The sequence below is a fragment of the Chiloscyllium plagiosum genome, chromosome 2 (assembly GCF_004010195.1).
Source record: "Chiloscyllium plagiosum isolate BGI_BamShark_2017 chromosome 2, ASM401019v2, whole genome shotgun sequence".
Taxonomy (NCBI): domain Eukaryota; kingdom Metazoa; phylum Chordata; class Chondrichthyes; order Orectolobiformes; family Hemiscylliidae; genus Chiloscyllium; species Chiloscyllium plagiosum.
This window is the reverse complement of record NC_057711.1, coordinates 115,060,627-115,075,332: the sequence shown is the minus strand read 5'-3', so window position 1 is coordinate 115,075,332 and position 14,706 is coordinate 115,060,627.

Below are 14,706 nucleotides of genomic sequence, written 5' to 3'. Positions count from 1 at the left end.
ACAGGATCCTAGATCCCAGAGGGACCAAATAATGTATCTCAGACCATTCATATATGAGCAGTATACCAAGACCATAACTTTGATGTCAAAGCCCCAACTTTGCCTTGCTTACTGATCAGATCAGGAACGTATAAATGTAAAAATATAGGTAACAAATACAAAATGCTGGAGAAACTCAGGTCTACCTATAAATGTAGGTACAGCTTTCCTGCTATAGCACTCCCATGTAACAATGACTCATTTTAGCTGTATCTCCAGAAGTTCTAGGTGAGAAATTGAAGTGCAGAATCTGTCATTTGGGCAGTAAACAGGCACTGAAGACTAGGGTGACTATGTGAGATGCCTATTGTCTAGTCTGTGCCAATATTTATTTTCCATGCAAGCTTTCCCTTACCCAAGACAATCCAACCTCATCATCATGTCCTTGTATTCCTTTCCCCCATGTGAATAGTTAGATTCATTTTAAATGTATTACTTCAACTAATCCAAACACAAAATGGAATAAAAACAATCTAATGAGACTCATTTTATGTATCAACCGATCAATTGTATTCTGGAGGCCCTTCTTGCCTTTTCGCAAAAGCCAACAAATTGCTACCACACCTACTGTAAAAACAGTGTTGGAGATATCCTTCAAATATGGGACATCGTGAGTTTGTGAAATACCCCTTAATAAGGGCAGCTGTGTTTTTTTTAGATTAGATTAAATTACTTACAGTGTGGAAACAGGCCCTTCAGCCCAACAAGTTCACACCGACCCACCGAAGCGCAAACCACCCAGACCCATCCCCCTACATTTACACTTTCACCTAACACTACGGGCAATTTAGCATGGCCAATTCACCTAACCTGCACATTTTTGGACTGTGGGAGGAAACCGGAGCACCCGGAGAAAACTCACGCAGACACAGGGAGAATGTGCAAACTCCACACAGAGGTTGGAATCGAATCCAGGTCCCATGAGGCAGCAGTGCTAACCACTGTGCCAATGTGCCGCCCATTCTAAGCAACATCGATATGCGCTATTTGAATATTTCAGAGGATTAAAGGAACTCAGAAGCACTTTATAAATAATAATTGAAGTTGAGAACCTAGGATGTGCTTAGGAAAAAAGTACAAGTGCAGAATTTAAGCTGAACAAACTTAGCCAAAATGCATTGGTGGTTAAACTCAGAATTTTAAATCATCAGAACTTTTCTACTAGCTTAAAGAAGCAATGTAAATGCAAATTGTTGCATGAATGCACCTAAATTTCTGAAATGAATTCATTTTTATATCATTAAACAGGTCACACAGTATAAAAATCGAGGAGTTTGGAAAGCGCCTGCGAAGAGAAATATTAAACAGAACAGCTTAACGATTTTAATATATTATAAGAGACTGTACAAGTCTAGTGAAATGTTACAGAAAGTAGATTTAGTGATGATTCTGATGACAGTCACAGTTAAATAGTTTTATTACTGCAGCAGTATCTTGTAAGGGTGGCTGTACTCACCTCTGTCAGTTAAATTATAATTTTATGGACCATAATTATATTATTGTATTAGAGGAGAAGTGAAAATCATTGTTTAATAGCACATACAGTAACAAACTATAATCTCACAGAACTTAAAGTATTGCATTACCATTTTGTCTCCATCAACTCACTACTCAAGCAGGTATGTGATCAGATTTAAATTTACTGATTTAAATAGCAGCCAGAACAACAATCTTTATTTTTCTCATTCAAAATCTTCCATCCAGTCCACAAAATTTCATCTTTTCCCAGGTCTCCCACAATTATTGCATTATACATTAGTGATGCATAACATGTAAATTAACTACTACATCCTGTATCTTAGGCACACAGTAGACTGTTCAGCCTCTCCAGTTTGCTCTGCCATTCAGTTGGACATTGCTAATCTGAATGCTAAATCCATTCATCTGCTTTGGTCCCATAACCTTTTAAGTTCCTAGCGACAAAATTCTATTCTCATTTAAATAACTCCACAGAGGCCAGTATCCTGTCACCAAGTCACCCTGTACACATGGAGAGCCCTTGACACTGATCCAGCTCCCTCAGAGTCAGCTTTCAGTGTGAACAGAACCTCTCACACTCCTGTCTATATTTGGTGTTCCTAATCGCATCACCCATCCCCCCAGGTCCGGATCAGAATTAATCTGGTGCAGAATCTTCTTCCCATTAACAATTCTGCTGGAGCTATCCATGTAGTTGCATGAGGGGTGGTCCTATAATCAGATAGGAACTGGGACACTTTTGAATCTAGTGAGGATGTAGGCTGTTTATTTAAGCCTGCCTTCAAAGTTTGGACAGCTGTTTATACCAGACCTTTGGATGATGGTTGGTGAGAAGCTATCATTGTATGTTGAATACCATTCAACTTTAGGAAATACTCAAATTCTCTGCTGGTAAGTAATGGTTATCTGTGGCTAATACTTCCAGGGGTTCGTGTATTGCAAAGTTGCAAACAGGTTTTCTATTGTTGCCCCTGTGTTTGATGCATGAACTCTATGCCAAGTCCAACCACTTTGTGTAGGCAGCACTTTGCATAGGCATCAGTGGGACATCCCTGTCTTGTGTCTGCATGCTGGCAGCAAAAATAATGGTTTGCTGGGCCAGACCCTGAAGAAAATTTTAACCGTTTGGCCAAGATTTGGCTATGTTTTGGGGTTTTGCTGTGTGCTGACCTAGAGCCCCTCTCTACAGGTCTGAGGCTGTGCAATTGCCTTTACTCATGTGGTGTTCGCCAAGCTCAGTTGGACTCCATCGAAATACCATGCATTTCATATGCTCCACTTGCTGTATTTTCCAATGATAAAGCCAGTTGTAGTGCCTGTTTGAAGTCGGTTTGGGTTTCAGCTGGTAAGTGCTTTGGGAAGATTGAATCATTACCCAACAGTCTCTCAGCATTTCATTAAGGGTTAAATGAAAGTCACATGCCTCTACCAGTCATCTTAACCTTGTCAAAATGGGTTCTCCGGTTCTTGAACTGCCGAGTAAAGCTGATAGCATCTCAGATTTAGAGGAGGACTGGGGTTTAATATTCCTAAATAAATCCATCAACTCTTAAAAGGTTTTAGTATCTGGTGCCTTGGGGAAAGTTAGATTCCTAATAACTGATAAAGCTGTGAATCCACATGCCGACAGGAGAATTACTCATTGCTTTTCATCTGTCCCAATGTCATTTGCCCAAAAAAAAACACTGGGCCTAGTTTTCAATGGCAGAAACGAATCTTCCCAAATAGCAGCATGATGCCAGAAATTCTTATTCCAACTCAAATATGACTGTTGCAAGTGTACCTCTTCAGGAGCATGTTTTTGTCTCATGTCCGCTGAAATAACTCCATAGAGGCTGGTCTCCCATCACCAAGTCACCCTTTGTTTACACTTGGAGTGTCCTTGACACTGATCCAGCTCCCTCAGAGCCAGCTCTCAGAATGGGCAGGATGTCTGATTGGACCAGATTAACAGCCCCAGTCAAGGATTTAATATTCTATGAAATCCATCTGGCTGACTTCATTAGAAATACTACACTCAGAAATGAAACTTGCAATTGATCCCCAGCTTCTATAGTTTTTTTTTGTTGACAGTATTCCATATTTCCACTGACTTTTGTGTGCTACTTTTTCTGTGAGGAAATGCAGCATGATAGCACCCCGAGATGGCAAAACACTCATTTTAGTTTAATACTCCCTTACTCTAGGCTCCCCATCCCCTCCAGAGCAAATTGTTTCACTCAATCTTCCCAACACAATCCTGTAACGATCTTAAACACCACCACTGGATAATTATTGGGAAATACAAACCAGCAACCTGTCCTCGTTATCGAATTCCAGAAATTTCAGTGTCATTCTGGCGAAAATGTCTGGCACCAATTCCAAAATCAACTGATTCCCTAAAATATTTAGATGTGGAAGTTGTCAAAACTCCAGGATGGACCTAGTGTCTCTAGGAATTGCAGATTAACTTCTTGAACAATCCAAGGTGAAAAACTTACACAGTCATTTTAAATAATCACTTGTTCTTTCGTGTCTTTTGATCATTTTTGTTTATTACTTAAAAAAGCATTGAAGTTGAGAATAAAAAGGTGTTTGAATGACTAGAGAGGTTGCATGTTGAAACGTCTAGAAACTTGGAAGTAAAGGAAGATTATCTTTGGCCAGTTAACATCCATACAAGTTCTAAAAGGCTTTCAGCACTCAAACAGGATAACATCTGCCATTTGCTTTCAGTAGTGTGTATGACACTGCCTTCATGTGACAATTTTTCAAATGGATTCCACTACTGTTGTAAAGAATTTACTTTAAATCAAATCCCTTTTTGTCAATCTGATCACATGCTCACAAGGAGGTTGGTTAGTGCAGTTGGCTGAATGGTTAGTTTGTAATGTAGAGTAATATCAGCAGTGTGGGTTCAATTCCTGCGTAGCGTGAGGTTACCATGAAGGCTCTTCCTTCTCAACCTACCCCCTCCCCTTTGTCTGGGATGTGGTAACCTTCAGGTTAACCAATCACAAGCCTACTCCTGCTTAAGAGAGCAACCTTTATAGTGAATTCACATTTTTACACATTCATAAATCATGATTTTCTTCTTTTCAACTGCTCCAAATTTTAATTGAAATATTTAATTGAAATTGGGAATCTTTTGTGATTGATAAGTGTACCTTCAACTGACATTATGATGGATCCTTTATTTTTTTAATGTTTATTATTTTTGAAATTACACTATTAATGGATGTTCTCTTTCTACCACAGAATTATTTTATAAAGAGCTCCTTCTATAGTATACCCATAACCCTCAAAGCATCAAAAATTGAAAACCATCATGAGAGCATAAGAAAATATGGAAGGAAACAAGCTGTACAAACCCTCTCAGCTATTCCTCATTATCATGACTTACCATCTCCCTTGACTCCATTTTCTCATGCTGACTTAGGTAATTCGCCATAGTCCACAAGGGACAATGAGTGGATATGTGGCTTTGAGGGGCACCATTCCACATTAAGCATGAAGCAATGCAATGAGATAGGTCCCAAGGCTACCACAGCTGCAATGGAAATTCAACCCAAGCTGCTGGCATTATTCTGTAAACATTGTTGATTGCCATAAAAACACATCTGGTTCACTAATGTCCTTTAGGGAAGCAAATCTGTTGTCCCTTCCTAATGTGGCCGACATGTGACTGCAAGGTGCTTAACTCTTAACTTCCCTCTGGGCAATTAGTCATGGATAATAAATCCAGACATAGCCCGTCACACCCCATATCCCGCATATGAATTTAAAAAGCACAACGATCCTGTACGGTTGGCGATTTGGAGGAGATTACAGAGATAGTAGGAAGGAAGTGAAAAATATCTTAGCTATTGGGATATGAGCAGGTGCCAACAATTTTGAGCAATCACTTTCTGATGGTATTAAAATATTTTTAGCTACCAGTGGTCAAAATTCACCAAGTTTCATTGCTGTTCACTGACATATAACCAATTGGTTTCAGCTTGATAGAATCATAGAACAGTTACAGTTCCAAAGGAGGCCATATGTCCCATGGTGTCCATGTTACTCTCCACAAAAAAACAATTTAATTATTACCAATCACTAGCCCTTTCCCAATGGCTCTGGAAGCATTCTCCATTTTCAGATAATCTTCCTATACTCTTTTGAAAACCATGGCTGAACCTGCTTCCACCACACATGCATGTAGTGCATTCCAACTGTTAACCAATCAGTGCAAAAAAAAAGTATTTCCCTTGTGCCACCATTGTTTCTTTTGTTAATCTCCTCAATTTTGATTTTTGTACAAGCAATGGCAGTTTCATTTTCAATATGTAATAATAGCTATGCTTTAGTGATGAAGAACCAACAGAAATTCCACTTTGACATCACCATGTAGAACAAATCTATTTGTGTTAAATTATGCTGTTGCATCGTTCAGAAAAGTCATTTTGCAAAACACTGCAATTGAAATATCTTTTGTGAAGGAAACAATTTATATATTGATTGACTGGAAAAAAATGTATTGTGCAATAAAAAGATTGGGAGAAATAAAGAGCAAAATACCTCAAACAAGAATTATAGAATTTGAACGATCAAGAAAATTGTGAGGCTTCACTTGTATCGTCATCTTTGTTTCCAATGGCCTTGCCACGCCTGATCCCTGTAATATCTTACAGCACCTGCAACCCAATGAGAGCTCTGCGCTCCTCCAATTTTGGTTTCTTGCACCTTTCCAATTTTAATGACTCCAGCCGCCTGGTACACAGGCTTTGGAAAAGACCCTCCAAAACTTTCCAAAGTCTCTCCTGCATTAAGATATTCCTTTTTAAAAAAAAGCTATCTCTTTAGCCAATATTTGGCCACCTGCCCTGTTACGTCCCTACTCTGAGGAGAAAGTGAGGTCTGCAGATGCTGGAGATCAGAGCCGAAAATGTGCCGCTGGAACAGCGCAGCAGGTCAGGCATCATCCAGGGAACAGGAGAATCGACGTTTCGGGCATAAGCCCTTCTTCAGGAATGAAGAATGTCATTCCTGAAGAAGGGCTTATGCCCGAAACGTCGATTCTCCTGTTCCCTGGATGATGCCTGACCTGCTGCGCTGTTCCAGCGGCACATTTTCGGCTCTACATACCTAATCTCCTTTGTTCACTTGGAGCCTGATTTGATTTCGATGTTGGCTAACTCAGTTTCCCAGAGCTTGACAACCTCAGCAGTTATGAGCGGAGTTGAGAGCAATGTGATCAAGCAGCTAAACATTATTTCTTACATAGCTAAAACATCTGGAAGAGTGGTTGTTTTTCTGTGTTCCAGCCCAAGATCACCCCCGCGTAACACTTAGGCAACCTTCCGTTCCACATTTGGATTGACCCATCACTTTCGAGGCCATAATAACAATCTTATGCCTTGAGATCACGCCCTCACCCATGATTACCAACATCTGATATCCCCATCACATCCCCAGCCGCATGCCATGTTATCTATTCGAAATAAGCACCCCATCTCAAACTATAGTCCTGAATCTTACCAGAAATTGCTAAGTCTCATTTTTGATGAGATTCGTGGAGAAATCCTCACTGCATGACCTAGTACGTTCTACTGCACTATCTTCCCAAACTCATCTTAACCACGTGTCATGCCTCTATGGCACCCAGCTCATCCTATTCTCCCACTGGCCGCAGGAGGCAGAACAGGCCACTACCAGGACTTACAAGGAGCTTCCAGGATTCCTGGCACCAGCATCATTTTCAAAGCTCAGCCACACATCTAGCCAAGCATTTGCAGACCATAGCTGCCATGCACGGATTATTTCATTTGCCCCAGGCATGTCAGACAGTGAGTAATTGGCACCCTGCTTGACTCAAGGGTTCCTGGAGCTCCTGCTAGCTGAGGGGTGAGTGCAGTCATTGCCAATGGAGTGTGCTCTGAGATGTTGGTGACTGATGGAGGTCAGGAGCAAGCAGTGAGCTGGAATCACTGGGTTACTGCTCTGACTTTCATGTCAGGAATTGTCACAGTCTAGATTCTATGTACAAGTGGGAGTTCGGGAAACTACATATTAATGAGGGTTCCGATGTAATAATGAGAATTTTAATACATGCTAATGAATGCTAATCCAAGCAAATAGGCTTCTTGCCACTCACTAATAAGTATCCAAACTCACCGTTAAAGATATTTTCTAATCAACTTGTTCAGAAATGTTTTTACATGCCTCTGGAGAAGGTGGGACTTGAACCTGGACCTCCTGGTGCAAATGTAGGGACATTACCACTGCACCACGACACTTGATTGGAAAACAGGATTTCTTAGCTATCAACAGTGGAAAGCTCCTCACTGCCAATTTCACATGACTCTCCCAATTGCCTCATAGAAGAGCCGAGAAGATTCTGCCTTTGTCGTTTCCCAGTTTCTGTGGATGGCACTCGTTCTGTCTACAATGAACCGTGACTGCCTTCCTCAGCCAACTCTGTTAATCTGGCTGGCTGCTGAGCAGGATAGAGAATTAAAACCAACTTCTGGCTTTATCCCTCGTGCCCTCCTCCCCCTCCAATAATTATCAAGACCCAACATTCCAATTTGAGAAAATAAATCAGATGAAGAAGTAAAGAAGTTGTACAGTATTCTGTGGCATGATTGCTTCTTGAAAATCAGAGCTTGTTGAGTCACTTAGCTAATTCACATACTCCACAGGACCTCTGAATGGTCAGCTTGAATGTTAACATTCGATCAAAAAAAAATCAAATCTTCCCAGCAAGATAGCCTGAATTTTTGCAAACGAGGGCAACTTGTTTTAATATAATATAAAATCTAAGTTTCCATGGTGTACAGTGATTCCCCAAGAATCAGCATAAATTCTGATTTGCCACAGTTCTCACAAAAACAAATTTATTCGTGCTAATTATCCAGCCATACTGTTCAAACCAAGCACTGAACTGTCGACTGCAATTGAAATACCCTTTTATGTAGAAAAAAAAACGTTTTGACAATATGAAAAGCAAGAATTGTCTACATACTGAAAAACCAGAACAATGGATGTAATCAGGAACAATGGAAACTTTTGTTGTGTGTGTTATGGACCAGGCCAGTCCCCCTCAAACTACATTAAGAAGGTAGTCTAGACCCTAACTTTTCTTATTTTAAAGGTAGATGTAAAGTGGGTGTTCCAGGTGTGATGCAACTGATCAAACTACTCAGCTTGAAGCAAAACAACTCTTTTTAAACACAACAGTTGAAACACAAACAAAAGAAAATGGAATTTAGAATGACTTATCTATCGGAATACTTAACTGACCCAATACAGCAACTTAACTAATTAACTGTTCCAATATAGTAACATCCCATAAACACACCCCTTGGAAAAAAGGTAAATTCAAACACAGATTCTTACAGGCAGGAGGGATCAACTTCTAGAGAGAGATTTCAGAAGAAAATCAGAGGAATTCTTTACTGAAGCTTGCAACTCTCCTGGACTCACACAGCTTGTGACTGCCACTACTAAAACACATAGACTCATAGAGATGTACAGCGTGGAAAAAGACCCTTCAGCACAGCTCATCCATGCCAACCAGATATCCTAAATTAATCTAGTCCTACTTGTCAGCATTTGGCCCATATCTCTCTAAACTCTTTCTATTCAAATATCCATTCAGATAACTTATAAATATCCATGCCCCTCATAATTTTATGAACTTCTATAAGGTCACCCCTCCAATGCTCCAGGAAAAATAGCCCCAGCCTATTCAGCCTTTCTCTATAGCTCATTGACATCATCTCAGGACAAGGGGCTCATTATTTCGGACTGAGTTAGGGCAAAATTACTTTATACCTTTGGAATTCTCTACCCCAGATGAATGCCCATTTGTTGAATACATTTAATGCTGTGAAGGACAGATGTTTGATCTCTCAGGAAATCAAAGGCTACATGGAGTAGGTTGGAAAGTGCAGCTGAAGCCTAGAATCGGCTAATATCTCATTGTACTAAATGGCAGAGTAAGTTCAACTGACGAAGGGCTACTTCTGCTCCTATTTCCTCCACTCCTGTATTGTATCGAAATATGGGGCGGCATGGTGGCTCAGTGGTTAGCCTCACTGTTGCCTCACAACGCCAGGAACCCAGGTTCGATTCCAGCCTTGGGAAACTGTCTGTGTGGAGTTTGCACATTCTCCCTGTGCCTGCCCAGGTTTCCTCCAAGTGCTCTGATACCCTCACATAGTCCAAAGATGTGCAGATTAGGTGAATTGGCCATGCTAAATTGCCCATAGTGTTTAGGGATGTATAGGTGCATTAGTCAGGAGTAAATGTAGGGGAATGGGTCTGGGTCTGATACTCTTCGGAGGGTCAGTGTAGACTTGCTGGGCCGAAGGGCCTGTTCACACACTGTAGCGATTCGATGATTCTACGTGAGATGCAAGGGAATCTGGAAGCAGTGGTGTTCCTATGCCACCCTCCCTGTAGTGGTGGTTGTGAAGAAAGCAGGTATTGTCAAAGTTAGACTACCAGGTTGCTGCAGTGCCCCTTTTAAATAAAACATATCCCAGCACAGAGACTGCTGGAAGTCTCCACACTGCGAAATCAATAGAATCTGACAGTCCATTCCTCAGCCAGAATCTTGTTTCTTTCGGGATGGTAAATGTCTACTCTCACAATAAAAACAAGGATTTTGGAACTAAATTAGTCTCAGCCAGAGAGATATGAAAGAGGATGAGGTCTGATGATTACAGACATAATTTCATAGGAAGAAGCAAAATGACATTCAACCATGTTACAAACAAAGGCTTCAGTGAAATAATTCTGTTACGCACAGAGTAAGTCACAAGTAGTGAATTAATAGAGAGACAGAAATATTCAAGACAGTAAGCTGGCTATAGTGCTTGCAGTGATTTATTGATTCCACATACCGATGAGCACAGGACTGGAGTAATTGAGGTGCTGGTGGGTGCTTACAAATAATGGCTTCAGGCATTCCAACTTTAAAAGAAAGTAAGACTTACATTTGTTCAATGTTTTTCACAATTACCAAACCTCTGAAAGTTCTTTCCAACCAATGAAATATTTTAGGGGCAGCAAGCCAGCACAGTGGTTAGCACTGCTGCCTCACAGTACCAAGGACCTGGGTTCAATTCCAGCCCTGGGTGATTCTCTAGATCAAGTTTGCACATTCTCTCTATGTCTGCATGGGTTGCCTCACCCAGTCAAAGATGTGCAGGTTAGGTGGATTGGTCATGCTAATATTTCTCTGTAATAACCAGGAATGTGCAGACTAGGTGGGTTAATCATGGTAAATGTGAGGTTACTAGGATAGGGTGGGGGCGCTGCTGAATCTGGGCGGCATGCTCTTCAGATGATTGGTGCAACTTGGATAGGCTGAATGGCCTATTTCCACACTGCACGGATTCTATGAAGTAAAGACACTGTTGCCTATACTCTCCCTGGTATTGACACCAGGGTGAGCTCCCTTACTGTTATTCAAAGAAATGCCATGGCATCTTATTGCATACATCTGAGAGGGCAGTCAGGGTTTCAATTTAATGTTTCATACAAAGGACAACCTAGAGCAAAAGGTTACCTGTTAAGTTCATAAAATGGGAAGCTATGCCATTCATGTTTAGCTTACACATAAAGATTCATTTCCTCTTCCTTATTAATAAACATTGTTTCGTTATTGAGAATGATATCTGCTTTAATTTTTTTTCTAGCAACCTGATGACTGTTGCAGCAGCTTCTATCTCCTATGTCAATCATTGACACCATAGTGGACAATTGTGTGTTAGGTATCGCTTCATGTAGCTTGGGACTCCCACTCCAGCATCACAGTCTCTTCTGCATCCTCTACAACAGAAGACAATGGGCTCAGGAAATGCATGACTCACCGGCCTCTGTTTTCTCTAGGCCCTCTTCTCACCAAAGCAAGCTTTTTGTTTCTGTTCGCCTCTTCCAACACCCTTTCAAACAGTCAACCTCTAAAGTTCACAGATGTCAGTGACTGTCTCCCAATCCGCATTCTTCATATCTTTCTTGAAGGCGTCCTTGTGATGGAGGTATGGACACCCAGAGATGATCCATTAGCCTATTCACCACACAGAGAGTCTTTGAGATGCTTCCGTACTCACTAGTTTTACTCTGCTTATAGATCAGAACAGAATTGTCTTGTAATTATGTGAGATATTAAATCATGTATAAGCAATGTTTGTTACACCAAAATTTGAACAAAGGAGTAGTGAAGTTTTGCTTCAATTGTATAGGAGCTTGTTTAGTTCACATGGAATACTGTGTGTCGTTTTGGTCTCCGTTGCTCAGGAATGATATTATTGCAATCGAAAGAAGTGCAATGAAGACTTGTTCGCAGGATGAAGGGACTGACATATGAAGAGAAATTGAGGAAACTGGACCTGTACTTTCTGGAGTTTTGAAGATTGAGAGGTGATCTCATTGAAACTTAAAAAATACTTAAATAGATAGGCAGAGTCGGCACATGTTAAGATGTTTCACCTGGTTGGAAAATCTCGATCGAGGAGGTGCAATTTAAAGGTAGAGAATAAAAACCAAAGGAAATGCGGATGCTATAATTCAGAAACAAAAATAGGAATTGCTGGAAAAGCTCAGGAGGGCTGGTAGCATCTGTGAAGAGAAATCAAAGTTAATGTTTCGGGTCCAGTGACCCTTCCTCAGAACTGATGCTAGTTAGGAAAATGTTGGTTTATACACAGACAATAGGGTTGGGGGAAGGGGCTAAGGTGTAAACAATAGGTAGGGATAGAACCCAAAGAGAGAGAACAGTTGGACAGACAAAGGAGTTAATAACGATTTGACTGGGAGGATGAATAGCTTTTAATGGAGACTGTTAGTGGTTAACAATGGGTAGTGTGTAATGGTAGACTTTGTGATAACAAGGTCTGGTGTGTGTGCTAGGGGGCTAGGACATGGGGGCATACAGGCCCTAAAATTATTGAACGCAATGTTGAGTCTGGAAGGCTGTAGGGTCCCCAAGCATAAACTGACATATTGCTCTTCTAACTTGCGCTGAGCTTCGCTGGAACACTGCAGCAAGCCTGAGACAGAAATGATGGGTATGGAACAGAGTGGTGTGTTAAAGTGGCAGGCAACTGGAAGCTCAGGGTCTTTTCTGTGGGCAGAACATAGATGTTCTGCAAAGCAGTCACTCAGTCTATGCTTTGTTTCTCCAATGTAGAGAAGACCACATTGTGAGCAGTGAATGCAGTAGACTAGATTGTGAGAAGTGCAGGTAAAGTGCTGGTTCACCTAGAAGGTATGTTTGAGCCCTTGGATACTGAGGAGGGATGAGGTAAATGGGCAGGCATTACACCTTCGATCGTTCAGGGGAAGATGCTGTGGGGCTATGGGGCAGGGGAGGGGGTGTAAAGGTAGTGAAGGAAGAGTAGATCAGGGTGTCCCGGAGGGAATGATCCTTGCAGAAGTCTCACAAGGGAGGGTTTAGGAATGTGTGTCTGGTGGTGGCGTCTCGCTGGAGCTGGTGGAAATGGTGGCTGATGATTTCTGGATGTGGATGCTGGTGGGATGGTACGTAAGGACAAGGGGGAACCCTATCGCTGAGGTGGGAGGGAAGAAAGGGGGTGAGGGCCAAAGTGCAGGAGAGGGGTTGGATCCAGCAGAGGGCCATGTCAACACTGGTGCTGGGGAATCCTCAGTTGAGGAAGAAGGTGGACATTTCAGAGGCTCCCTTGTCGAAGTTGGCCACATCTGAACATACACGACAGAGACGGAGAAACTGAGAGAATGGAATGGAGTTTTTACAGGAAACAGGGTGCAAGGATGTACAGTCCAGGTAACTGTGGGAGGCAGTGGGTTTATAGTGGACATTAGTGGCCAGTCCATTACCAGAAATGTAAACAGAGATGTTGAGGAAGGGAAGGGAGGAGTCAGAGATTGATCAGTTGAAAGTGAGGGTGGGGTGGAAATTGGAAGTGAAATCGGTGATTTTTTTCAATTCCAGATGAGAGAGGGAGGCAGCACCAATGATATCATAGATATATAGAAGAAAGAGTTGTGGGTGGGGTCCAGAATATTCCACATACCCCACGAAGTGACAGGCATAACTGGGGCCCATGTGAGTACCCATGGCCACCTCGCTGACCTGAAGAAAATGAGAGGATTAAAAGAGACGTTGTTGACGGTGAGGATGAGTTCGGCCAAGTGGAGGAGGGTGGTGATGAGTGGGGACGGGTTCAGGCCTTTGCCTCAGGAAGAAGCGAAGAGCCATTAGACCATCCTGGTCGGGGATGGATGTGTAAAGGGATTGCACGCCCATGGTAAAGACAAGGCTATTGAAGCCCGCAAAACTGGAAATTCCGAAATTGGCATTAAGTATCATCAAAGTCAGGGAAGTTTGTGGGCAGGGAATGGACCAGGGGAGAAAAGGGAGAAATGAGTTCTGTGGGCAGGAGCAGGCTGAAACAATGAGTCTGCCGGGCAGTCCTGGTTGTGAATTTTGGAAAGGAAGGAGAAGTGAGCTGTGAGGGGCTGGGGGACTATCAGCTTGGAGGCATTGGGGGGGGGGAGATCACCAGATGAAATGAGATCAGTGGCTGTAATTGATACACTGGCCTGATGTGCCATAGTGGGGTCATGGTCCAGGGTAGGATAAGAGGAGGTATCTGAGAGTTGGTGCTCAGCCTCTGCAATGTAGAGGTCAGTACACCAGACGACAACAGCATGACCTTTATCAGCAGTTTCAAGTCCGGGGTTGGATTTAAGCACACGGATTACAGTCAGTTCAGATGTAGGTAGGTTAGATTGGTTCAGGGGGAATAGAGAAATTGTGGCAACCAATGTCATGTCAACATTTCTTAATGAACAGATCGAGTGCAGGTAAAAGGCCAGAGGGAGAGATCCAGGTGGAGGGAAGGTGTTGGAGCTGGGTGAAGGGGTCTGTGAGATGGGAGAGCACTCTTGTCCAAAGAAATGGGCATGGAGGCGAAGACAATGGAAGAAGAGTTCAATGTCATGTCGTGCCCAAAATTCATTAAGGTGAGAACAAGGAGGGATAAAGCTGAGACCTTTGCTGAGTACAGAATGTTCAGCATTGAAGTGCTCCAGCGCAGCTCAGCATAAGCTAAGGGAACTACATCTGATTTTCCACTTGGTGATCCTGCAGCACTTCGAACTCAATATCGAGTTCAATAATTTTAAGGCCTGAACTCCCCCATGTCCTAGCCCCCTACCACACACACCAGACCT